General features: G+C 46.1%; 2 pseudogenes; both read left to right on the top strand.

Moving 5' to 3' along the window:
- Nucleotides 1-754, top strand: part of LOC144124688 (tubulin beta-1 chain-like) — a 7,284-nt pseudogene extending 6,530 nt beyond the window's left edge.
- A 3,866-nt stretch (nt 755-4,620) lies between these two features.
- Nucleotides 4,621-5,538, top strand: LOC144124679 (uncharacterized; annotated as a pseudogene).
- Nucleotides 5,539-27,087: the final 21,549 nt, after the last annotated feature.

The following is a 27,087-nucleotide window of genomic DNA, read 5'->3' as shown; positions in this document are numbered from 1 at the left end:
TTTCCTGGACAGCTCAATGGTGACATTTTCAAATTGGCCGTCAACATGGTACACTTCCCACGCTTTCACTTCTTGATACCCGGTCTTGCCCCTCTGACGTCCCTAAACAGCCAGCCGCAGAACGCCTTGTCAGTGTCGGAGCAGACGCAACGGATGTTTAATGCCGAAAACATGATGGCTGCCTGTGATCCTCGCCATGGCCGCTACCTAACAGTCGCCGCTATGTTTAGAGGTCGCATGAGCGCAAAGGAAATTGATGAAAACATGCTGAAGGTCCAGAACGAGAACTCCAGTTACCTTGCTGAATCTATCCCCAACAATGTCAAGACTTCGGTTTGCGAGATCCCACTTCGTCGCCTCGAGACATCTGCTAGTTTTATTGGAAACAGCAGCGCCATTCAAGGGGTTTTCAAACGTTTCTGCGAGGAGTTCACTGGTCAGTATTTTGTCTGGTTTTAAACTGCTGCATTAAGGCACACGCTTTCTTTATACCGTTCATTTATGCCCGCTTCCTGGAAGATAGCGTAGGTCGTACAGGTGACTCATGTTTTAACAGAGTTAGCATGCCTGTTTATCACTATTTTTGTCCGCAGCCATGTTGCGCCGCAAGGTGTTCGTGCACTGGTGTACCGACCTATGTATTGCTGAAGATGAGTTCATCGAGGCAGAGCAAAATGTGACCCATTGGATTGCTGAATACCAGCAGCATCATGAAGTTTCAGCTAGCGAAGACGACGACGCTGGAGAGGCCTAATTTTTTCTAAGTGCTTTCACACCCACTACCTTTTTTCTTTTGTTGTCATATTTTCAGTAAAGCTCAAGAAATTCCTGCCAATTCTTCCTATTCTATGACAGCGTTCAACATTACCAGGTATACGAGGCAGAGCCAGCATGAACCGTTAAGCCTCGCGATCATATTGCAAAAGCACTTCTCCCATTGAAGCTCGAAGAATAAACATAGAAATAATGTACCAAGTTTACACACAGGATTTAGGTTCTTTGTAATGTTCTCTCTAATCTTCCACAAACAATATGAGTGGTGTCTGGATTCGTCACCGAGCACTGTTTTCAAAAATATTTTCAAATTTAAAACAATCAGAGTCTAAGGGAGCAGCGAAATTCTCAGCTATTTTAGGAGACAAAAGCTTGATTCTCGAAGAATCTACAGCTCCAATCGCTCTTGTTCGGCGACCACTATATAGCACGGGGTCCAAGCTTTCAGTTGGGCAGGGGCGTCTTGGTCAGAGAAAACCAGTCTCAAAACACGGCCATCTATTCTCTCGCTGTAAGTTATAATCCAATTGTCCATGCGTACCATATACATGTTTCGTAGCTGAGTGCTCTAATGCTGCTACATGCACGTAAAGAGGATGTGGGAAATGTCTCTGCTATTACCATACTTTAGCTACATCTGTTACGGCTTTAGGGGTTTCTCCTAGCGAGGCACTGAAACACTCACTCAGAGCGAGAGGAGGCAACCCGCACTAAAAGATGATCGATGGATATAAATCGCCGTGACAGGAGTGCAGAGGGGCTCAAAACTATAACACGCGATGCGTAGCCATGAAAGCTTTTGGTTGAGACGTTACCAAACCATAAATATCGACGCGAAGTGACGTCACCGAATCGAAAGTGCTCCGATAACGATTCTATTATCACGCCGCTCGGAGGTTCAAGCGATGCCGAGGGCTGAGCTCACGCTCATTGAGGCACGAAGACGCTAAGATTACCTATGCGAATTTTATGCACAGAAAGTACAGCCGTTCGCTCCTTCAGTGACCGCGAGAATTCGGGTGTTTTGCGTGCGCGCGACATTTCGGTTTCATTTTAAATTTCAGCTCGCTTTCTTTTTATGAATTGCGTACGTGGCAAACCATTAAGTTAGAACACAATAGTAGACGTAGTGCCTCTTCTTTATCTACAAAATTACATGAAAATGGAACGTGGTAGAAATCAATGGTATATACATCAGATTCTCTGGTGCCTTTACCTTTCTTCTTCTTACTTTCAAATTTCCACCTGTTTGCCTAGGAGATTCGGTAGGAAGTTTACAGCTGTTCAAAAAATTTGTACACGTTGCGACTGCGAAAGGTTGAGTACTAAATGCATATGCTTTCTAGACGAAGTTTCTGACGATGTTTTAGTGATACTCAATTGAGCGCTTTTGCAAAATGTAAATTTGTCCCTGGTTTATGCTAATTTATTTCGAACTTTATTTTGGACAAATGAATGATTGAATGCTTTGTTCATTGCATGGACACACGTTCAGCATTGCCTTAACAGCGGTGAAGGCACCGCCTGAGCGCTTTCAAAAATAGCATGTGTGAGGAGCAAGCAGCCTCCTAATCACAAATTAGGTCACCCTTTTTGGCCGCTAATTCTGTTATGGCCCTGTATGCAATGCAGACTCCATTTTTAAAAGGTTGCACAATTAAATTTTTTATTGCCCAGCGTTGTTAAAGAGCAACAGCAAAGTTTGTTTTTTCTTCCAAACTCTTGGATGATTGCACTGGTCGTGTTTCTGCAGGACATTCCAGTTGACTGTACACTAAACCAAGCAAGAAAATTAGCTGTTGTATTTAAACCTTTTTTTTGTTTTACGACAAAGCGTGCAGAATATGGTTTCTCCCACGATATTACGTAGAGACAGTGCTGAATTATTTTCCCCGCTCTTGGGAGAGTGCATAGTTTGTGTTTCTTTAAGGTCTTGTATTTTAGAGAAACTTCCAGTGGCAATCAAATGACTATTAAGCGAAGCAACGAAAAACGAGATGCTTTAAGTAAGCAACTAGTCGGGAAGCTGGACCGGAAGCCGCCAGTGTATACGGACTCGGCAAATATCTGTTCGAAAGCCCATATACTCTCGTCTCTGTGTCAGCTAAAACGGCACTGCGGCCTACAGAACTGAGATAAGTGCGCCCCGCATCGGCGTGGGCGTGGAAGCGCATTTGTGGATGCCAAATTTGGGCTTCTTTCATAACGGCCGAAACGAGACGCGCTTTAAGCTACCGTCTGCAAGATTGCAACACGCGTGAGCTTCCATTTTTATGTGCTAAACTTTCCACCGACTAATGCAATGAAGTGTGGTGTTATCGCAATCAAAGCGAGCAAACGGTAACTCCTGCGACGTTTCTTTGTGTTGCCAAAGCGCGCTTAATACGAGTAACTACCACTGCCGGAACTTCGAAGCATCGGGCGTAGGCGTACCTTCCTACGAAAAATTTTAATCGAAGCCCTAGAAGTAAACCATGTTTCTGTGAGTCGCTTAAGGAATGTTGAGTTAGTTACATAAGTTTCACCAAGCGCCCATCTCCTCACTCCCATCTTCATTGGCGACGAGCTGCGGACTCGATTGACCGATCTCTGCATTCGCGCCTCAATTTGATCCTTGCAAGGTGAACAAGGAGGAAATAATCCATCCTCAATGACCAGACTCCATGATGGTAGTGAGGCGCATAACGTAGCAACCACGTTTAATATTTCCATCTGTTTCCCAATTTGAGCAGCTTGAAAGTTTGCACCGAAAGAGCCTAAGGCGAGCGCTTGGACTTGAAGTAGCACACGTTGCTAAGAACAATCAAGTTCTTTATGAGTCACTATCACTCCGCCGCTCGTGGAGCACTCATGCATTTTTATTAGAAAGTGTTTTAATAATCTTTTTTGTGCGCATCTGCTGGACGGTACAGGCATTTTGGTTGGCGTCTATTTTATTTATGATTATACTAACCACGTAAATGTAATATGGCGGCAATTGTCTGCTTGGCGTCGGCCGTAAGGGAGCTCTGCAGAGCCTCTGAGTTAAAGCAGCGAAAATAAATACCACACAGAGTAGCTCCCATAAAAGGAACTCGCGTTGCCATGCGAAAAAAGAACCTTGATTGTCTGTGCGCCCACTCGGCAGCAATGATTCAGTGTATCCCAAGAGGCGCGCGGTCTCCATGAGCACCGGCCGCTGTCCCGGAGATCACAATCATTTCGGTCCATTTTCCCTCATCTGTCGACTACCACCGGATGTGTTAGACCCAAGCACCTAGTTGATCAATCTGCATGTTTTATACGGTGTTTCCAGTGCTCACTTAAAGTATGAAAAAATGCATAGGGGGGAGGGGGGGTTACATTTCTCAACAATGCGTTCATGCAGCGCAGCTGTTGCATAGTTTTGGTATTTACACTTTTTAATGCATAATTAGGCGAGTTGTCAATTTGCGATTGCGCCTGCATGGTCTTCGTTTCGATGCATGGTGACGGCGACATCGCGTCACGAGGACCACGTGTGCGGCTGAGTTGGTTCTGCGGCGGAGGCCTGCGTTTGTGCTGACTTCATGGCGCCTGTGTGGTGATCACTAGCGCCGCGAGGCTAGCCGTCACCAGTCGTGTTACTCCTCCAGCGCCAATGGACACAGCAGCACTGATCCCCTAACAGCGGGGCTATAAAACCAGATTCACCAGGTCACCGGAACAAAGGAGAAAAATTATTAATATCCTATTTTTTTCCTCTCATTAAGGCACACCCTAAATTGCGTCTTTTGTGCTGCTTGAAAGAGAAGTCAGCTGTGAAACGTTAGCAGCTGGACTCGGTGGCACATTCTGCTTCCGGCCACGGTCATTAAAGTGCGCAGGATGGCTGGGTCAACGCGAGCTGTGATAACGGCCGATGCTGACCGCGGAACATCGTTTTTGGAAGGTTTGAAAGACTACAGGATTGTTCTGCCGCCCCTGCCTACCGGCGAAGGACTGAAAACAATGGTTGTTCTTCATTGCGACACCGCTAGAAGGCCTTACAGGATTAAAGATTTCCGCCAGCCGATGAAAGAAGCCGGCGTCATCGAATAGGTGGGTGGTATCGGAGCATACGATATGTCGCACGTCTGGTTAGTGAATTTCCGCAGAGAGGAGGCCAAGAAAAAGTTGCTCTACACCGGGCTTATCACTGTTAAAGGGAAGGCTTGCGTAGTTTTTGACCCTGAAACGCATGAAGTGCGGCTGAAGGCGCATTGGTGCGCTTTGAGCGTGAGCAACGAAACTCTGAGGCGGGCGCTCGCCGAGTACGGCGAAGTGAAAGATGTCTCGAGCGATAGGTGGAAGACCAGCGGGTTTGAGAACGCTGACTCGACTACTAGAGTTGTGCGGCTGGTTCTACGAGAAGGTGCAAGCCTCGAGCGCCTACCCCATCAGATGCGTATCGGGAACGGGAAAGTGCTACTCGTCGTGCCTGTGCGTGCGCCGATATGTCTCCGCTGACGCAACACAGGCCACATTAGGCGTGACTGCAAGGTGCCCAATTGTATCCATTGCAACGAGAACGGGCACGAAGAGGCTGAATGCATTACTTCATACGCCCACGCGGCTGGGCGAGGAAAACTCGGCGAAAACAGTGAGCTGCATATGGACGAGAATGAAATTGAGCAGGTCGTCTCCAGCCCAGTGGTAGAGACCCTAACGGCTGCATTGAAGCGCGACAAGGAAAACGACACGCCACAGACTGCTGAACCACCGTTCAGCCCACCCGAGGCGGCAGTCATGAACAAGGTTACCTAGCAAACGCAGGATATCCCACGCCCCGCTGGAAAAGGCAACGGGGAATCTATGGAGGTCGACCCTGCTGCTGCTGCTAAACGGCGCCGCGACGACGTCGATGCAATGACCCCGGAGCAAAGGCAACGTCTGCTACAAAGCCAGCGGAGCGCCGGCGAGGTGAAAAAGCAACGATTTCACCAGCGGGCAACGATCGTCGTCGCTTCCTCGCGACGATAACTCAAAGTCGTAATAATGGCGGCACGACAATACACGGCGCGATATTGTGCGTACAAAGGTAAGCGCCGTGCTGGTGGCTCGATCTTGCTAAGCGATGGCGGCTTTTGAAAGACACCTCGCCGTAGCCACGGTCAATGTCAGAGGTCCTTCATCCAGGAGGAGGAAAAATCAGCTGTTACGACTCGTGACTGAGCAGGAATTGGATATTGTAGCGGCACAAGAAACCAAAATCCAGACTAGACCAGACCGACAGTATGGTGTGTCCGTTCAGCAGCCGATACGATGTTTGCGTTACTCATGCGGTCGGTACTTCGCCAGGGTGCATGATTTTGATCCACCAGTCTCTGGCAGCGATTGTGGAATGAGTTCAGATTTGTATTTCCGGTCGTTGGGTTCTCTGTGACATGATATTTGGTGGTCTGGAATGGCGCGTGATCTGTATTTACGCGCACACTATCGTGGAAGAGAGGCGAAAACTTTTTGAGACAGTTAGAAACTATTGTGATACAGACCTCTGGTCGTCTGTCTTGGCGATTTCAACTACGTAAGCATGGCACGCGACAACACGAATTCGACTCCCTATAGAGATGCAAGTACTGCCTGTTTGGGGGACGCAATTGATCGCTGTCATCTCGAAGATGTTGGCGATTGTCTCGGGTGTGGTTCTGGCGTTCGTTTTACACATTTCCAGGGAACGAGACACGCACGCTTGGATCGGGCGAACGTATCTGCCGAACTGATACCATTCTGCTGCGAATGCCTTGTACAACCAATGCTGTTTAATGGCCATTGTCTTGTTGCCTTCCATGTAGGGAAAGCAAAAGGAACGAAAAGCAAATTTGTGTGGGAAAACTGGAAACTTATTGAAAAGCTGCTGAAAGATGATATTTTTATGGAGCGTGCAGAATGAACTTCTAGCAGTGAAGTGGGAAAATTTAAGCAGGCAATGAAAATGACAGCTATTGAACGATCGTGCGATATAAAGCAAAAAGAAAGAGTGAAGGAAAATATGCTTACAGATGACGTGAGGTTTTTGACAGCGCAAGTGGGCAAGCAGTCAGGAGCATGCATCGAAGAATTACACTCCGTTAAGCAGAAACTAGAGACCATAGATGCGGAGCGGTATCAAGGAGCGATCGTGAGGGCGAGGGCACAACGCCTGATAGCGGGCGAAATGCCCATGAAACGTGCTCTGGGCTTAGAAAAGAGTCATGCCCACAAGAATGACATACTGAAAATAGAGTGGAACGGTGTTATTTACTCCGAGCTTAGTGATGAAACGAAAGAATGGTTAGAAGTGGCTATTTTAACCGAAGAAGTGCGGAAAGCCATACAAGACCTCAACCCTGGAAAGTCTACAGGACCAGATGGGCTAGTAGCATCGCTCTATAAGGCATTTGAGAATGATTTTGCACAAATTTTGGCTACGTTGTTTAATGAGGCTTACGACAAAGATATGCATCCCTCGTCATTGCTAACAGCCCACACGATTTTAATACCAAAAAGCGACGATAAAACTAAACTGCGACAATTTACCGCTTACCTCTCAATATCACTGACAAATGTAGACTATAAGATCTTCATGATAATTCTGGCTAAATGGCTCTAAAATGTTATGCAAAAAATAGTAGGGCCACATCAGACCTGTGGTATTAAAGGCCATACCATATATACCAACATCCACACAGCCCGGTCTGTGCTCGAGTGTTGCGACGCCATGCATGAAAAGCATCGCAATGTTCCAGATCGATCTAGAGAGAGCCTTTGACAGGGTGCCACATGACCTCTTGTTCTCTCTGTTCATCATCATCATCATCATCATCATCAGCCTGACTACACTCACTGCAGGGCAAATGCCTCTCCCAAGACTCTCCAATTAACCCTATCTTTTGCCAGCTGCATCCACCTTTTGCCTGCAAACTTCTTAATCTCTTCCGCCCACCTAACCTTCTGCCGCCCCCTGCTACGCTTACTTTCTCTTGGAATCAACTCCGTTACCCTTAACGACCAGCGGTTATCTTGCCTTCGCATTACATGCCTTGCCCAAGCCCATTTCTGTCTCTTGATTTCGACTAGGATGTCATTAACCCGTGTTTGTTCCCTCACCCACTCTGCCCGCTTCCGGTCTCTTAACGTTACACCTATCATTTTTCTTTCCATGGCTCGCTGCGTTGTCCTTAACTTAAGCTGAACTCTTTTCGTTAGCCTCCACGTTTCTGCTCCGTAGGTGAGTACCGGTAAGATTAAGCTGTTGTACACTTTCCTCTTGAGGGAAATTGGTAAACTGCCACTAATGATCTGCGAGAATTTGCCATATGCGCTCCACCCCATTCTTATCCTTCTAGTTATCTCCCTCTCATGATCCGGATCAGCTGTCACTACCTGCCCTAAGTAGATATATTCCGTCACAGCTTCTAGGCTCTCGCTACCAATTGTGAACTGTTGTTCCCCTGCTAGGCTGTTGGACATTACCTTGGCTTTCTGCATGTTAATTTTTAGACCCATCGATCTGCTCTGCCTGTCTAACTCATTGATCATGATTTGCAGTTCACCTCCTGAGTGACTCAGCAAGGTAATGTCATCAGCAAATCGCAGATTATTTAGGTATTCTACATTTTATTCTTATTCCCAACTGTTCCCGATTCAAGCCTCGAAATACCTCCTGTAAACATGCGGTGAACAGCATTGGCGAGATCATGTCTTCTTGCCTGACGCCCTTCCTAATCTGAATTTTATTGCTGTCTTTATGGAGGACTATAGCAGCTGTGCAGTTGCTATATATATCTTCCAGTATTTTGACATAAGGCTATTCTACCCCCTGATTACGCAATGCCTGTATCACTGCTGAGGTTTCCACTGACTCGAATGCTTTCTCGCAATCAATGAAAGCTATATATAGAGGTTGGTTATATTCTGCACATTTCTCTATCACCTGATTGATAGTGTGAATATGATCGATTGTGGAATATCCTTTACGAAGGCCTGCCTGATCATTCGGCTGATTAAAGTCTAACGTTGCCCTGACTCTATTAGCGATTACCTTAGTAAATACTTTGTAGGCAACGGATAGTAAGCTGAACGGCCTGTAACTTTTCAAGTCCTTTGCGTCTCCCTTCTTATGAATTAAGATAATGTTTGATTCTTCCAACTTCTGGTACAGTCGAGGTCATAAGGCATTGCGTATACAGGGTGGCTAGTTTTTCTAGCATGATGTCCCCTCCATCCTTCAACAGATCTGCTGTTACCTGATCCTCTTCAGCTGATTTTCCCCTTTTCATTGCTTCTAAGGCTTTCTTTACTTCTTCTTTCGTTACTGGCGAGATGACGCATTGCTGTGCACTGCTGTCTTTCTCATTAGCGCTCTGATTACATTGGCTACTGTACAGGTCTGTATAGAGCTCTTCGGCTACGTGAACTATCTTATCTATATTGCTAATGACATTGCCCTGCTTGTCTCTTAATGCTACATCTGGTTTTTACCTATGCCTAGTTTCCTCTTCTCTGGTTTTAAACTACCTCCATTCTTTAGAGCATGCTCGATTCTCTCCATATTAAACTTCCTTGTGTCGGCTACCTTGCGCTTATTTATCAACTTTGATAGCTCCGTTAGTCCTATTCTATCCGTAGGGTTAGACGCCTTCATGCTTTGGCGCTTCTTAATCAGATCTTTCGTTACCTGAGATAACTTCCCGGTATCCTTTCGAACTGTCCTACCACCTACTTCTACTGCGCACTCCGTAATTATTGATATCAGATTATCGTGCATTGAATGAACATCAAGATCGTCTTCCTCAGTTAGAGCCGAATATCAGTTTTGCAGCGCTATCCTAAACTCCTGTGCTTTCCCTCTTACGGCTAACTCTTTAATGGTCTTCTTCACTAGCTTCTTCCGTTCCCTCCTCAAGTCCAAGCTAATTCTAGACCTTACGATTCTATGGTCGCTACAACGCCCCTTTCCGAGGACGGCCACATCCTGAATGATGCCAGGTTTAGCGCATAGTATGAAGTCGATTTCATTTTTAGTTTCACCATTGAGGCTCTTCCAGGTCCACTTCCTGTTCTCTCGTTTGCGGAAGAAGGTATTCATGATCCGTAAATTATTTCTATCCGCGAATTCCACTAATAACTCTCCCCTGCTATTTCAAGAGCCTATCCCATAGAAACCTACCGCGTGGTCGTCAGCCTGCTTCTTGCCCACCTTCGCGTTGAAGTCGCCCATCAGTACAGTGTACTGCGATTCTACTTTATTCATTGCCGATTCTACGTCCTCATAGAAACTTTCAACGGTCTGGTCATCATGGCTGGATGTGGGTGCGTAGGCCTGCACCACTTTCAGCTTGTACCTTCTATTCAGCCTAATTGCTATAGCTGCTGCCCTCTCGTTAATACTATAGAGCTCCTCTACGTTGCCTGCTATATCCTTATTAATGAGGAATCCCACACCTAGTTCTCGTCTGTCCTCTAATCTGCGATAGCACAGTATGTGTCCATCCTGTAGTACTGTATACGCCTCACCTGTCTTCCTAACTTCGCTAAGCCCTATCACATCCCATTTAATTCCCGCTAGTTCCTCGAACAGCACTGCTAGGTTAGCCTCAGTAGATAAAGTTCTAGCGTTAAACGTTGCCAGGTTCAGATTCCAATGGCGGAATGTCCGGAGCCAGAGATTCTTAACACCCTCCGCTGCGTCACAGGTCTGACCGCCGCCGTGGTCAGTTGCTCCGCAGCCGCTGGGGACTGAGGGCCGAGGGTTAATTCGTTTGATCATAGAAGGTTGTGGCCAAGTACTACACCAGGGCGGCCAAATCCTGCTCTGGTGAGAGAGTGCTTTGTCGGTTCTGGTCACCGAGATGAGGTCGCAACCCAGGCCTGGTTATGCAATTCCATCGACACGCGGATTTTTTTTTTTTTGAAACCCGGTGGAGAATTGCGCGGCACCAGGATTTGAACCCCGGTCCTCTTGCACGCGAGGCGGATGTTTTACCTTTACGCCATCGCTGCATCCCTGTTAGAGCACGTGAATGTCGGATCAGCCTTTTGCCAGGGCATAGCCACGGCGTACAGGGGACGCACGACGCGGTTTATGGTAAATGAAGGGGTGGGTTCGCGCATCCGAGTTCAACACTCTGTGACTCAAGGTTGCCTCCTTTCACCATTGCTATTTTGTTTGTATATTCAACCGTTTTGTTTGAGCATAATTCAAAGCAGCAGTATTCATGGTTTCCGTGTGCATGCGGCCGAGGTCCGCGTTCTTACGTATGCAGATGACATTGCCGTATTTTGTGCTGACTACGAAAGCGTTCGTGTTGTGGTTGAAACTGTGAAAAACCTTTGCTCTGTGAGTGAGAGCGCTGTGAACTGGGCTAAATGTTTGGGGTTCTGGCACAGCGACTGGCCCACAACCCTAACAATTTTCGCGAACATGCCTTGGACAGTAACCCCAGTAAAATATATAGGATTGCCGCTGGGGAATCATCCCGACAGTGTGCCGCATTGGAAACGCGAAGCTGCTGAAGCACGTGAAAAGGCCGACAGGCTAAAAGGCTTCAGTTAGTCTATTTTTGCGCGTGCCACAATATGTAGCATATTTTTTGTAACCAAGCTTTGGTATGTTAGTCAAGCAATTCATTCTTCTCGAATCAATGTGCAGAGGTTGCACCGGGTTTTTGTGGGTTTTATATGGAGAAGCACTTGGGAGCGGACACGGCGAATCAATCTGATGGTGTCCGCTCTGGAAGAGCAGGTTTGGCGCATTTGTATCTGCGCCAGTTGGTGAATCGATTTATGTTCTTTCGGGGCGTGAATGATCCCTTTCTGCGCAATGTGTCAAGTTAGGTTGGGTAGGGTCTTGCCAAATTTAGTTGTTAGTTCGACGACTATGCAAGGGGGCATTTTCGGGTTCCTTAGAGAGGTGTACATGGCATATCGCGTGTTGCAAGACCGATTTTTAATGGAATATCTGTCAGCAGCATCGCGAAAGAAACTTTATAAGGACCTATGTGATGTTTTTCTTCCGGTCCCATATTACAGGTTGTTGTACTGTGAAGGTTGACGGCAGACAGTTATAAAGCGAGTGGAAAGGATGGCTTTACCAGGTGGAGTTAAAAGTTTCTCTTTTAAGCTCCATACGAACACTCTTGAAGTCAAGATGTATCTAGGAGAGAAGGGTTTTTTTGTAAGTTGGGGGAAATAATTGTTTGATATTCCGAAAGCCGAAAACTATTGAACACTTTTTATATTGTTGGGAAGCCTTTTTCTTTTGGGACATTCTACAACACATGATTAAAAAATACTTAGCTTTGGATGCTTTCGGATTCAGATTTTTGCCTGTTGACAATGAACACGGGGTTAATTTCGACATGGTCATGATATTGCGCCTGCACAGTATTTGGTGATCCAGGATGACAGACAGACATGCGGACATTGACGGCGAGGCCGATAAGAGAGCATTTCCGTAAATCTGTTGGAAGAGTTATTGAAGGCCACAAGATACAATAACCAGTGCCTGAGTGGCATCCAAGAATGGAAGCTTTGTTATACATGCGCGAATGTTAATGTGTTTACGTAACCCCAAGTACGGGCGACGTAGTTTAGCATCTGTGTTGTGTTGTTAGCGTGTATTGGTTTGTAAATGACTTGCTGGAGTCGGGAATAAAACAAGAAAAAAAAAACAGGGACAGTGGCGCAAAGGTAGTGCGTCTGACTCCAGATGAGAAGGCTGCGTGCTCGAATCACGTCCGGGTCAACTTTTTTTCCTTCGTGTAATTTCAGAGCTTAAAGAAGTTTACTTATACATCAGAGAAATAAAAAAGATATGAAGCCGTGACCAGTCGTTCTAAAAAGCCACGTGTGGCGAAAATGCATGTGTAGGCAGTCTTAGCTGTGTTTGCAAACGTGACTCGTTTTTGCTCCTGCGAGGTGTTTCAGGGAAGACGAAGTAATTCCCAAAAATATTTTTTTCGGTAAAATGATGGCTTTTCAACATTGTATTACCATTGCTGGCGGACGCCAAATACTGGTGACAATTTTTAATAATTAACTCTTTGACTATTATAATTAGGCGCCTAGTTGCAGTTAGAGATTTCTAGCCGGTCATTTGTAATAACCACATTTGTTTTTAGATTTTAGGGAACGCGAACACGCTTGTTGCTGTTGCTCTGCAGAATTTGGCTTTTTTTACTATTAAGGTACATTGGGAAGGTTCTTTTCCCTGTATGCATGCTTTTCGAAAGCGCATATATTTTGGCACAGTGCGGCAGATTTTGACGAGTCACAGCCAAGGATAACCGCGTTATCGAAATTCTAAAAACTGATATCGCTATTACTAAGAACCGGCTAAAATCTCTATTCGAAACCTAGTGCCTATCGGTAATAGTTAAGACTTATTGATATAATATGCTTAATCTTTTTACTAGTTAACATGATTCGCCTGTTTTTCGACGTCCGCCAAATACAGGTAACGCTATGCCACTAAAGCCATATTTTTACCACAAAAAGCCTATTTTGAAAATTACTTAGTTTTCTCTGAGACACTTGACATTAAGCTTTCAGACTTTTCCTTCGTGTGATTTTGCAGCACAGGCGTTATCTTTTTTTTTCGGCTTATTCTGATTCTGCGTCTCATTATCGGTGCAACTTTACGGCTGCTGTCAAAGCGGTGCTCGTGTTGGTAACAGTCACTCTGTGGAAAAAATATTATTTTCATTATGGTCATCAAAACGCCGGCGCCGGGTTTTCAGTGGTAAAGAAGGGTAGCATGAGGAATAGTTCGTTTAGGTGGAAGTTATTTTCAAGCGCATTTTTTTCTCCGTTCGCTTCAAGCGTTTCCCTTACATTGCTCTCACCCAATATTTGAGGTCGGACACTTATGCTTTTCGCAGCTAGTTTTCTTGGGATTGGTGGGTCGTCGCTTCGAACAGCATCCGTTTTAATTCTTTTCAGGGTTTCATTTTCTTGTGTATGAGACAAAGCTTTCTTTAACTCAGAATAACAAAGTCGTTATCTATTACAATGATTGCAAGACATGCAAGCAGTTTTTGAAGAACCCCTGATATCAGAATGTACCTCACAACGGCTCCCTGTGCTATAAGCATGGTCTCGTTCTTACACACGACGGAACCTTATCACATCATACCCGAATCAATGCAAGGCCACATCGTCTGCATATTAATACCTCCTATATCACGCGAGGAGTCTCTTTCCCGAAGTGCTGTGTGATTCCCACTGTCATTACGGAAAAAGCAGACTGAAAGCTTCGAAAACCAACAGGACTGTTGTGCGCAAACGAAGATACATCGGTGCAAGCACAACATGAAAACTCAGACTTTCTTGGGTCAATTTTTTTCATCTATTCCCTGGCTGAAAGCCGTGCACCATCCTTATCACTGCCTGTGTTAAGACCAGAGGTGGGCAAACGCCCTGATTTTTACTTTTCCTCCCACGCCCTCACCTCTGAATCCACGGCCCTCCCTCACCCTCTCTTCAAAACGTTTCCTGGCCCTCCCTCGCCCTCACAGCTTCGGCCCTCCTTCACGCTCACCCTCACTAACAGTCGTTTTAAAACTCTTTAAAGCGACAATTGCAATAAGTGCAAAGCACAGAATACACTCAGAACATAAAACGTTTGTAGGTCACTTAATTACCATTACCCGATGACACTGCGAGAGCACTGAGTCTGCTGAATTTCACTGCTTCTAATCTCTCGCCTTTTCGTGTAGTTTGCTACATGCTCCTGTGATGACTCTCCCACGCGCATGGATGAAAGATAATGGAGAACACGTTTTAATACTACAGCGTGAGAGACTGGCACTTTGACACGCGTGTACGCGGGTACGTGGCGAAGACGACAATAGAAGTACAACTCGAGAGCTTGGCAGTTTGTCCATGCAGGATGTTAAGATTTCTCCCAATTGATTGTTCGTCTGAGCCAAATAAATTAACCGACCGACTTTACATCCCAGTGGCACTCCCTCTATGTGACGTGCTCGGCCTTTCCTTGCGCCTAGTGCTCTGTTGCTCTGTCTTTTAGAGCGTTAAGCTCTGCTTCTCGCTTTTTGGGTCGCAGCGGTTAGCGTTATAAAGAAAATCGCAACCCAGTGGTTCCCTCGCTAACCGAGGTGAATACACAATGGAATTAATTTATAACAAGCGGCAGCGCGATGCCCAAGCACCACAAATACAAACTACACTATGTCGATGCCCGAGCACCACAACACGAAACTACACACACACACACACACACACACACACACACACACGCGCGCGCACACGCACACACTATAGAAGGTCACGGGTGGTGTCATACTATTGAATGTTTTGTACAGCATAAACTTACTAGTTAAGTGAGAGCCTAGCTCACGACAGGGATTCTAACCGCCGACCTATGTACTTCCAGTTGCATGTCTATGCTCATCTTCGTATGAATATTATTGCTCAACCGTTTGTCGCAGAGAGTTCGGGGGGGTATGGCACACACTTCCGCGTTTCGTGCAGCATGACCTTACTAGTTAAGTTAGGGTCCAGCTGGTGGCAGGGATTCGATCCGGTGACCTATGTTAGGTGTGTTAATGCTCGATATCCGATCGCTGCCTCAGCGTCGGCTCATTTTTTTTTTTTTGGCGATGTGTTACGTTTTGTTTCCTTAAAGCTTTGTACCTAATTTAGTTAATGTAAATAGAATATATTATAAATGTAATAAATACCTTGCTTAAATAAAGCTGCGGCGATGGTGTAGAGGTCTCAAGCAGCGGCCGGCGGAACTGATCTTTTATTGCCTCCGTGGGTTCGGATCCCGCTCCATCAACTATGAAGTTTTTTTTTATTTCTTTCCTGTCTTCCTCCAGACCGATGCGGCTTTACGCTGCAGTCGGGCTCTTATGTTGTTGCTTAAAATCAAAAATTGTTCTGGCCTCTTGAAACACGTAGCTTAAATGCAGCATTTTGGCTGAACAATGGTAATCACTAACTCCCAGAGTCTGTAGAAAACGATTCCTGTGGTTGCCATTTCAGTGCCCTAGCGCTTCCGCTCCGCCGAAAAGCGGTCTCACCGAAGCCTGCTTCTACCACGTGGGCCACATTGGTCACGTGACGTTGTGACGTCGTCAAACACTGCCCAGCGGATAGTGAGCAAAGTGTCCACTGTGGCAGTTCAATTAATGATTAGTCGCGAGAGATTCCTCTGAAAAAACATGGGTCTCACAAGCCCCGCCGCCGATGGCAGCACTTGCCATCGCAGGGCAGTGGCGCGTAGCTTAAGCGCTGCGCCTCTGCGCAAGGAGAGGAATCATGACTCCCAGGGACCTGTAAATGTAGAGAATGACGAATTCTACCACAGCGCATGTTTGCAATGATGTAATTCACGCAAACTTACATCGTAAAATATATCGACCAAAATAAGCCAGTTCAGGTAAAACAAAAGCATAGAAAGTCAAGATAAACCATGAAAAACCATGGCTAATGGTGCTAACGCGCGATAATTCGTGGTTAACCCCAAGCTAAACCGTCCGTGATTTTTTTTCTTACGCCTGTACGCATTACCCAAACGCTGAGGGTCAATTCCCTATCATGGCTGCAAGAAATTTACTTCATAAAATCAGGCGCGCGATTCCGTGTTCACACGTCTCACCAGGAACAGAAATAAACCAAGAGATGTTCTTGTTATTTGGAGAGCAGTAAAACTTTTTCTTTTTTACCACATCGTACAATGCAAGGTGGAGCGACCGATGAATAAGCTGCTGCTTTATTTTCATGGTAAGGCTACAGTGGTGGGCTTCGCCAACCAGACATTGCAGCCCCGCTTTCCTATGCTGCAATTCCAGCGAAAATAGAAAAAAAGATACGACTGTACTGAACTACTCACAGTGTGAATAAAAAATTTCCCCACCAACGCCGCCAACAGGCTTTGATTTGACAGTGGAATTTCGTAGAAGAATGTTTTGCGCCGCAGTAAGTTCTTTGAAACCTCACTGAGCTGAAATCGGACTTCGTTCCGGGAAACAAGGCTTAGAACTTGGAAATTCAACAAAGTTCATAGGCGTAATTTCTCCAAGTTTTACTCTACTGCCTGATTATCTGGCAGACATGGAGCTATTAATGAAAATGCTGACTGCGGTACCACGGTTCCCGTTGGACCAGCGGCCACCCGCACGGCACGGCAAGTGCCCCCTTGTTAGCGCACTATACGGACAGTTTCGCCCAATACTTTACACAGTTTTTAAAAATAGGCTTTTTGAGTTAGAAGAGCGCTTTTTTCGGCATCGCTTGTCAGCGGTGTATACATCGCGCCGACGGAGAAGGAGTGCGGCTCTCCGCCTTTCGTGTTGGCCTCGTATCCCTCCAGACTGCAGAACCTACGTCTTCCCCGCGAACCTTACCCTGAGAACTAGTGTTTTAAAATGGGAATTCATAATAGGCTGCACAGACAAAAAAAAAAAAAAAACGTTAGTCCGGAGTACGGTTCGGGCCACCACGTTCCCCCCTCAGACAGTGCATCTTGCCCTCCCTCACTCTCACCTCATCATATCTTTCCTCCCTCGTCCTCACCTCATCATGTGAAGCTTCTCTCTCTCACCCTCACCTCGCCTTGTTTTTCCACCCTCTCCCTCGTCCTCGCGAATTTCCTGGCGCCCGTTCTTCCTCACCCTCACCTCGCCAAGTGAAATCCTCATGACGTGAGGGTGTCACAAAATTCGGCGCATGTTCGAAAAAAACCGGCGCTGCGCCTAAGCAATCGTGCCCGCGAGCGGTGAAGTAAAACAAAAAAGCAGCGGGGGACACCCCCCACCCCGCCCCCTCCCCCGGAGCGCACGGTGCTTTTCAGTCAGCTCGCCGTCGGGGCGCCAAAGTAAACATAGACACGCGCGGCGTCGATTCTTCTCGAATGTTGGATAAGTTTTTGCTTGTTTTTTGTCGACGGAAAGGGTGTAACATTCTGTACGCCAAAGTGATACCCTCCCCCTTTCGCTCCGGCGTCGATGACTCAGCGTGCCGCGAATGGCCTACATTGTTCTAGAAGATGGTTTCCGCGCTCGACCAATGGGGTCGCGCGCCCGGCGCAAGAAGGAGAAGGAGTTTGTTCGGTTGAAGCTGCGTGTATGTGCGCGCCTGCCCTGGCGCGAAAAACAAACAGGCGCGGACCGCGCCTATAAATGAGGGGCTGCAACCGCTGTCTGTTAGCCCGAGCCGCCGTTCAAGCTTCCGAGAAGCGCGCCTGCTCGACCCCCGGGAGAACGCCACTCGCAAAGCCTGGACCAGCGAGGCAACGTGCGCCAGTCTGCGGATCGGCCCCGTAGTGCTCAAGTCGTCACGCTGTCGCAGTGCGCGGTGAACAAATTGTGTTTTAATTATTTGTCTCTCTCTGTGTTAGTGCACTTTAGGTGCAAAGATTTTGTTGAATTTTACCTCTCTCTATTGTGACTTTGCATGAGTTGCATTGTATTTGCGAATCACTTTGTGCTCGTACGAGTGATTGTAAATTCCACTGTATCGTCTCTTACCTGTATAAACTGTTTTGTTTTGTGAACCTTTGGCTCCGACCCATTCTCTAGCTTGCGACCGGCGAAAGCTGTGCACCAAACGACCAACCACTTGTCACTTGGTAGCTGGCCTCCGGCTGAGTTTGCCACGCCGATTCGAGGGCATCTCCTCTGTGACCGAGGCCGCTACCCCCACATGCTCTAAGCGTGTCCGGGAGTGCATGCAAAAGTGCGCGAAGTGGTGACAGAGAGTAAGGACGCCTTCATGAGGGCTCGTCCTCGTGAGGATGCCCATCTCTGGTCAAGACACCTCTGTTATGACGTCAAAGCTGCCAGTGCGAGCGCATCGTCATCCCGGGGCCTATAGAAGCCATTCTGCTGGGTGCCACAGCGATATGGACAATGCTGAATTAAACTTTCCGTCGGGCAAACTTGCCGTGGCGCTATTTCCTTATTAGGTTCTCTCTCGCCTCCGCCACTTTTGAATAGACCGGCGGATATCGCCTGTGGCCTGACTACCGGCTTATGTGTTTGCTGTGGCCAGCAACTATGTGGAAGCTAAACTGTCATCGGTTCTCTCGAGGTTGTTGGCCTCACTAGCCAAGACAATAGCGATTCCAAGTTTCCTCACCGCTGCTGCGTCGTCATCCGCGACGATTCCTGCCACCGTACTCATAATTCCACAGATGTGCAAGTTCTGACACTGCTGCCAGCGATGCAGCGCGAACTGAACCGGATTGGAACTATCCGCCACCACAGGTATTGCGTGTCATCTCATCTATTCCCCAGCTTGTATGTAACCAGCTATGACGTGGTAAACTGCTGAAACCATGCCCTGACGCTATTTTTCTGTTAGCTGCTGTTCGCCTCCGCCAGTTTTAATTATCTGTGTGGATATCGCTTCTTTGTACAAATGAAGTTCCAGCAGTGGCCTTAGTATTAGTGTATGTGTTTGGTGTGTCCACGAGCTCTTGAACATTTCTCAACTATGCGGAAGATAAAGCGCTATCGGTTGCCTTGAGGTTGTTGGCGGCACCCGCCACGACAACAGCAATTCCAGGTACTATCACTGCTGCTGCGTCGTTATCTTCGATGATTCGTGCCACCGTACTTATAATTCTACACATTCGCAGGTTCTGACACAGCGCCTAGCAATGCAGCGCCACATCAACCGGATTGGCCCTCACCGCCACCACAGGCATTGCGGGGTATCCCATATTTTTGCCAGCGATATCCTGGCAAGATGTGTGGTCGTGGTAAACTGCTCAAGTCATGAATGCACAAGCTTTGCAACTCTGAAATTCCTGCCCATGAGATATGCTTTCACGGATGTCGCTAAGTGCTATTCGAGACTGCACAAAGATACATCAAACATGGCACAAATCACAAGTACACTCGGGCAGCCAGTGTTTCCGGTATCGACAGCCGTGGGAAAAAACCTGATGCGGCTGCGGTTGAAATCACACAATGGAACGTGTAGACACTTTGCTATCTCCCAAGCTGTTCAGACAGAATCCGCAAGCACGGCGGAAATATTCACCTGCGGGGACATAATTCACGCGTTAATGTGCATCGGTCGACATGAGGCGCAAATAATATCTATTGGGGTCGAGGTAGCTGTACACACAATTTCGCGCATCGATTCCGACGTGGTCACCACGGGTGTATCCATCTCTATGGCATGGATGCAACGTGGCCGCCTTGGCGCCATCCGATGTTCCCTGGACTGGCACAGAAGGCGCCAGCGATGATTGTGTTACTTTGGTTTGAGTAATTTTCGGTAAATTTTGCGCAAGCTGTGTGCAAATGGTGACATGCACGGTGTTTCACGTAACTTGAACATGGGATTAAAAACAAGCGGCACACTGAAACCGGTGGGGCCAATGAAATATTGTCTTCCGTCATGTGGCGCTCCTCCGGGTATTTTTGAATTCCACTTAATTTGTTAATTAGCTAACAATAACTATGGATTGTTTCTAATATTCGCATTAGGGCCACGTGCATTTAGTTAAGTTGACCAGGGGGTTAAGAAACAACCGATCCATTTTGTGTTTATGTGCGTGTGCTTGCGCGCGCGTGTGTGTGTCTGTATGTGTGTGTATGTGTGTGTGTGTGTACCTCAATGTGGCACCAGTTGTCCCGTCTACATTCGCATCAAAATTGTGAGCAACCGCTTGTCGTTCAGCGGTCCGGGTGGTGCCATACAGTTTATCGTGCTACAGCTCACATTAGCTAGCCAAGTTGGAGGCCAGCTTGCGACAGGGATTCGAACCGACGACATATGCACCTTCACTTTTTGCCTTCCATTATTCTTCCACTCTCGCCTTAAGGTGTGGCTGAGGTGTCCACCCATATTTGAGACAGTTACTGTGCCGTTTCCTTTCCTTGAAATACAATTTTCTTATCAAATTGTGACAGAACCATTCATCATACACTCTTGCGGGTGGCATCATACGATTTATCGTTACATAAATGATACATCTCTTAGTCAGGTAGGAGGCTAGCTCGTGTCAGCTATTCGAACCGAGGGTCAGAGTGCTTCACTGCTACCTTTGTGCTTTCAGCGGTTGTGGAATCAGCGTTCGCAGGCACGTCTTCGTTTCATGTCTGAGTGCGCAACTTGCGACAAGGTCGAAAGTTCACGATGACTCACTAATGCTTTCTTCACAGCACGCAAGCAGCCTTAAGTTGCCCTTTGTAATTATTCTCATCTAATTTGCTGACTGAAAGTAACTTTGAAAAATTATAAGAGGCGCCACACACCGGGAGACAAATGTCGTTGGCTGGTGCACCGCTTTTATTAATCCTTGGTTAATGTTATGTGAAACACTGTGTATATCTCATTAAAATAAACTGAACATGGATGTCTTTTTAGGATTTGATCATTACCTGGTGTGAGCTTGGTTTTTGCCATCAGCTGGCAGACAAATGTCAAAACAAGTAATCACTGTGTGTACTTGTTCAGGCACTTTCATAAAGGTAAATACTAGGTGTTGCTTTATTATCATTTGTAGTGAACTTGAATACGTCATATGGCAAGTAGAGCACGTCTGGAGTTTCCACCAGAATTTGGAATTTCAATGATTGCCGAAGAGAACACCCTTAATCTTGATAGCGCTGCCCCATGCCATATGTTCCGTCATTTACAACAACGGCAAAACACACTTAGACGAAGTCATCTATTGTTTGGTTTAAAATGTAACAGTTTGCTGATGATTGCAAAATTTACCCTTTTGTTATTTACACGGCAGATCACCTTGCTTTCCATTGTACCGTTAACGTCGTTTTGAATTGGCGTAATTATTTGAAAATGATGCTTAACTCTACTAAAGCAAGCTTATCTCTTGCCTAGCCTGACCGCGTGTAACGACTCCTTGTTCATTTCGAATCCGCTGAGTGAATCGGGCGTGCTTGTGGCCGCTTGGCCTTGGCCCTGGCCCAGGGATTCTCATACGCGCCTCGAATTTTCGGATTCACCGGAGTCTGAATCGTCACATGAAGCCAGTGTTGCATACCGCCTGCTTACGGCATATCACTGCACCATCTTCCATGTTGCATTGACTGAAATGTCTTGTTGTTTGTTTAAATTAACATGCACCTGATGTCAAATGTTCACTGTTTGAATTGTAAACCTTCCTTGCTGTGAATAAATGAACGCAGCTTGAGAAGAATCGATGCTCCTTTTGGTGGCAACGATAGAACGAGTTCCAGCGCTGCCGTGCTACTGCTTCCTACGGGAGGAGGAATGCAGCGGTAATGACTGCAGTTCGCCCGAAGCACGCCATGCATGAACCGGCATCTAACGTGAAGGGGTGACGCCGATCTTGAGGGAGGGAGGCCTTACACTAATGTGGAGAAGCAGAGACGTCGTTCCAAAGTACCTTACAGTGAAGACATCAACTTTTAGAATTAAATGAGAAGGGAAATTCAATTTTGGTGTCTTTTTTCAGCATCTATTTTTGTTCAGCTTCATAACTCTTCTGATTGCGCAAAACCCTTTTCCATCTCTCGGTGCTGGGTAAATGTTAGGTATGTTGAGTTTTCGTTAGGGAGGGAGAGAGAATATCATTTAACAGAGAAGATCATAACTTTCGCTAGGGCCCTAAGTTCTTCTCCAGCTTAGACCGGTCAGTCGGGTTCATTTGTTTGCTGACTCGTGTTGCCAGAAGGGCGGTCGCCCAGTAAGTGGGGGTTGGTGAGTGACGGGGCCGGACACATGTGGGGTTCTGGGCATTCCCAAATATATTCATCACGATATTTTGCGTTTCGCTCATATGGTTCTCAGTGATGAAATTGGGCCAAATGCATTGCATTTAAATTGCGAACGGTTCGCCCCCTTAACAACGGCTGGCCTAAAAACTAATCCACGTTTCGCTAGTTGGCTGCGCGTCTGAGCAGTTGGTCTGAGCTCCATTATATTCCAGTCCTCCTTAATTCCACAAATCGTTTGTGGCCACTCTTGTCCCTTAGGCCACCAATGACAACTTACCACCATGGAAGAATAACGCTGCCTTTGCACAGCGGGGTGTAGCTTGGAGCGCAGTTTGTGCTAACCCTCTGCTTAAAATGGTTTGGTTTATGGGGGTTTAATATCCCAAAGCGACTCAGGCTATAAGAGACGCCGTAGTGAAGGGCTCCAGAAATTTCGTCCACCTGCGGTTTTTTAACGTGCACTGACATCGCGCAGTACACGGGCCTCTAGAATTTCGCCTCTATCGATATTTCACCGCCGCGGCCGCGATCGAACCCGTGTCTTTCGGGCCAGCAGCCGAGCGCCATAACCACTCAGCCACCGCGGCGGCTTCTGCTTAAAATGCTTACTCGAAGAGGCACAAAATTAACTAATGACTCGCGATGGACTCGCTGCTTGAATAAGCGTTTAAATATGTTCTTTTATAAGTGCCCCATCGAAAGGCGTTGCTGGAATGCTGTGCAAGCATTTCGCTATGGTAAAACCAGCACGAAAAAACGAAAACGCAAGATAGAGAGCCATGTGACACTATCTGAGCTTAGTCAGACGATATAAAGGCCAGAAAGTCGGCCATACGTGACGCCTACTCGTCGGTTATATTGGCCAGGGCCGAAGCAGGCGTGGCCGGAGGAAGAGAAAAGAGAACGGCTTCAAGTGAGCTTGGCTTGGGTTGGTTGGCTATGTGATGTCATGATCTTTTCTTAGTCCCGTTTTTCCCTCCATGCAGGATACAATCACGTGATCTGAAAAGATTGATGTCGCCATACTAGTGAGGCCTGTTTTCTTTCTTTTTTTTTTGTCCGCTGAGTTACGGTAAAATATCAAGAGGCGTGAGCAAATATCTACCGCAACGGAGAGCAAGAATATGGAGAAGGTGTGCAATAAAGTGCCGCGATTCCTCGCCCCTTCAATCAGCACATTATATCTGTGGTTTTGCGCAGCTAGAAACGCGTTAAGGACTGGTGGGATGGTGGTATTTATTTATTCCTTATTCAGAAATACCTCGCTTTGCCCAACGGCGTGGAAGCATGGGAGTTACAACTCGGAAAATAAAAACAGATCTTCATTAGTTCAGCACACCTGGTTTCCAAGCAATCGTTTTTCATCTGTTATTGTTCTCGCGAAAAATGACTTAGCATCAAGGTTCATTCTAGTCTGGTATTCTTTGATTTTGAAATTATGGTCAGCTTTTGTGTTTATATAGTGCGGTTGTTAGAACTAAATATCTTTTTTAGTTCTGGCATTGTTATAAATTCGAAATAACAATTTAAAACGAAATTTTATTCGGCGAGTTGAAGGCGCTTCCCATTCAAGCTCACTTTTCGTTTTAGTGCTTCTGTCTGCTCTCTTGCACTGGCCCAGGACGAACCATGCTGCTATATTCTCTATTCCTTCAATTTTAACAGTTTTTTGTTGAGGGTCCCAAACATAACACGCGTACTCCAGGATAGGTCAAACAAATGAAATGTAAGCAGTGCTTTTTAGGGTAAAAGCAGCGGATTTCAGATATCGTTGAATAATATTTTGCGCCCTAGCAGCTTTTGCAACATATTCAGGAAAACTTTGCGCAGAATTACACAGGACGGGAGGGAGAAACACACACGCACACATACACGAGCGCTCGTGTATGTGTGTGCGTGTTTCTTAATTCCTCCCTTCCTGTGTTATTCTGCGCAAAGTTTTCCTGAATATGTCGATACACCAACTGGCCCAACGTTCTACCCTATTAAGCCTTTTTGCAACTACGTTATTCACATCGTCGTTCCAAGAACAATCGCTTGAAAGAAAAAGCCACAGCCAAATAATTATACGCGGATTGGTGGTTAACGACATAAGTGTTCAAAAAATAACGCTTGTCTATTTTTCTTTTTTTTTCGTGAAGAACAGATGGGCACATTTTTTTTTCATTTAATTGCATCTCCCACATCTCACCGCATAAAACAATGTTAGTAAGATGAGTCTGCAAATTAATAGAATGCTGTTCAGTTTCAGTTTTTTTATAAATAACACAGTCGTTGGCGAACAAATGTAAAAGTGAGGATATGCCGTCATGAACATCGTTCATATAAGTGTCAGGCGGGGGTTTATTCAAAGGAGCGGAGAGGACGGGAGAAGCAGCGAAAACAGTCCCAGGGCAGCCAAGCCGGGCACGGACATTCGGGGAGATCGCAATACGGCTGAGGCGCAGGGCCATCTTCTTGTTTTTCGTCAGTCATCTGTTTTGTCAGTCATTTTCTTTTTTTAAAATAACCTAAACTTAATAGCGAAGCTAAAATGGAGCTCGGCTGAACACCGACGTCACCTCGAAACAAGGGGAAGTAGTACCGTTCGCCATGACTCATTGTCCATGCTGGGAGAGGTAAATGGCGATCGAGTTTATTGATATTTGCCATGAAGTTTGTGACGCAGCAGCGGGTGAGAAACCGTGTCGAAGGCCTTTCGAAAAACTAAATAATCATTGTCTGTCAGACCTTTTTAATCCAATTAGGATACTAAGTCACGGTAGAAATCAACGAGTCGTGTTGTGTAGGTCAGGCCCTTCCGAAAACCATGTTGATCCTCTACTAATAATCTGTGTTCTTATAAATGTTTCATTATTTCTTTGTACAAAATATGCTACAATATTCTGAACAAGAGATATGTTAATGAAACAGCCCTTTGATTGTTTACGTCTTTTTTTTGGACCCCCCTTGTTAACTGGAGCGACATGTGCCATTTTCCAGTCACCCGGTAGCACACAAGTAGAAAGAGATTTAGTGTATATCAAATAAAGGTACGATACAATCGGCGAGACACAGCGCTTCAATGTGCAAGCAAAATTACCATCTGGACCGGGCGCTTTGGTTTTTTCTCTACTTTTAAACAGAGAGCCAATACCACTCACACTGAGCTTGACAGGCGGCATTAAAGGCCCAGTAATCATCATCATCATCAATACCATCTTTTTCTTCCTCTTCTTCGTCATCATCATCATCGTCATCATCCCGACTACACCCACTGCAGGGCAAAGGCCTCTCTTATGTCTCCAATTAACCCCGTCCAATTAACACCTGCGCCCACCCTATGCCTGCAAACTTTCTAATCTCATCCGCCCACCTAACCTTCTGCCGCCCCCATGCTACGCTTGCCTTCTCTTGGAACCAACTCCGTTACCCTTAAGTGCCAGCGGTTGTCTTGCCTTCGTATTACATGCCCTGCCCGAGCCCATTTCTTCCTCTTGATTTCGACTAGGATGTCATTAAAACACGTTTGTTCCCTCACCCACTCTGCCCGCTTCAGGTCTCTTAACGTTACACCTATTTTTTTCCTTTCTATGGCTCGCAGTGTTGTCCTTAACTTAAGCTGAACCCTTTTCTTTAGCCTCCACGCTTCTTCCCCGTAGCTGAGTACCAGTAAGATACAGCTCCTGTACACTGTTCTCTTGAGCGATATTTGTAACCTTCCATTTATAATCTGAGAGAGCCTGCCATATGCGCTCCACCCTATACTTATCTTTCTAGTTATGTATTTTCCTCTCATGATCCGGATTAGCTGTCACTGCTTGCCCTAAGTAGACGTATTCATTTACCACTTCCAGCACGTCGTTGCCAATTGTGAACCGCTGTTTCCTTGCTAGACTATTGAACATTTATTTTGGTTTTCTGCATGTTAATTTTTAAACCCGCCTTACTAATCAGCCTGTCTAACTCATTGATCATGATTTGCAGTTCATCTCCTGAGCGAATCAGCAAGGCAATGTCATTAGCGAATCGCAGATTATATAGGTATTCTCCATTCTCTTATCCCTAACTGTTTCCATTTCAGGCCGCTGAATACCTCCTGTAAATAGGCTGTGAATAGCTTCGGCGAGATCGGGTTTCCTTGCCTGACACCCTTCCTTATTGGAATTTTATTGCTGACTTTATGGAGGACTATGGTAGCTGTAAAGATTACATATATATCTTTCAGTGTTTTCACATAAGGCTCATCTACACCCTGATTCCGCAATGCCTGTATGACTTCTGAGGTTTCCACTCAGTGAAATGCTTTCTCTATAATCAATGAAGGCTATATATATATAGGGGTTGGCTATATTCCGCGCATTTGTCTATGATCTGATTGATAGCGTGAATATGATGTGTTGTGGAATAATTTTTACGAAAGCCTGCCTGATCATTTGCTTTATTAAAGTCTAAGGTTGCCATGACTATATTAGCGATTACCTAGAGAATACCTTGTAGGCACGGACAGTAAGCTAATCGGTCTGTAATTTTTGAAATCGCTGGCGCCTCCTTTCTTAAGAATTAAGATTATACTGCTTTCTTCCAAGCTTCTGGTACTGTCGAGGTCAGGCATTGCGTATATAGGGGTGGCTAGTTTTTCTAGCAGAATCTCCCATCCGGCTTTCAA

Source organism: Amblyomma americanum, chromosome 1 (assembly GCF_052857255.1).
Source record: "Amblyomma americanum isolate KBUSLIRL-KWMA chromosome 1, ASM5285725v1, whole genome shotgun sequence".
Taxonomy (NCBI): Eukaryota; Metazoa; Arthropoda; class Arachnida; order Ixodida; family Ixodidae; genus Amblyomma; species Amblyomma americanum.
This window is presented reverse-complemented; position numbering and strand designations above follow the sequence as displayed.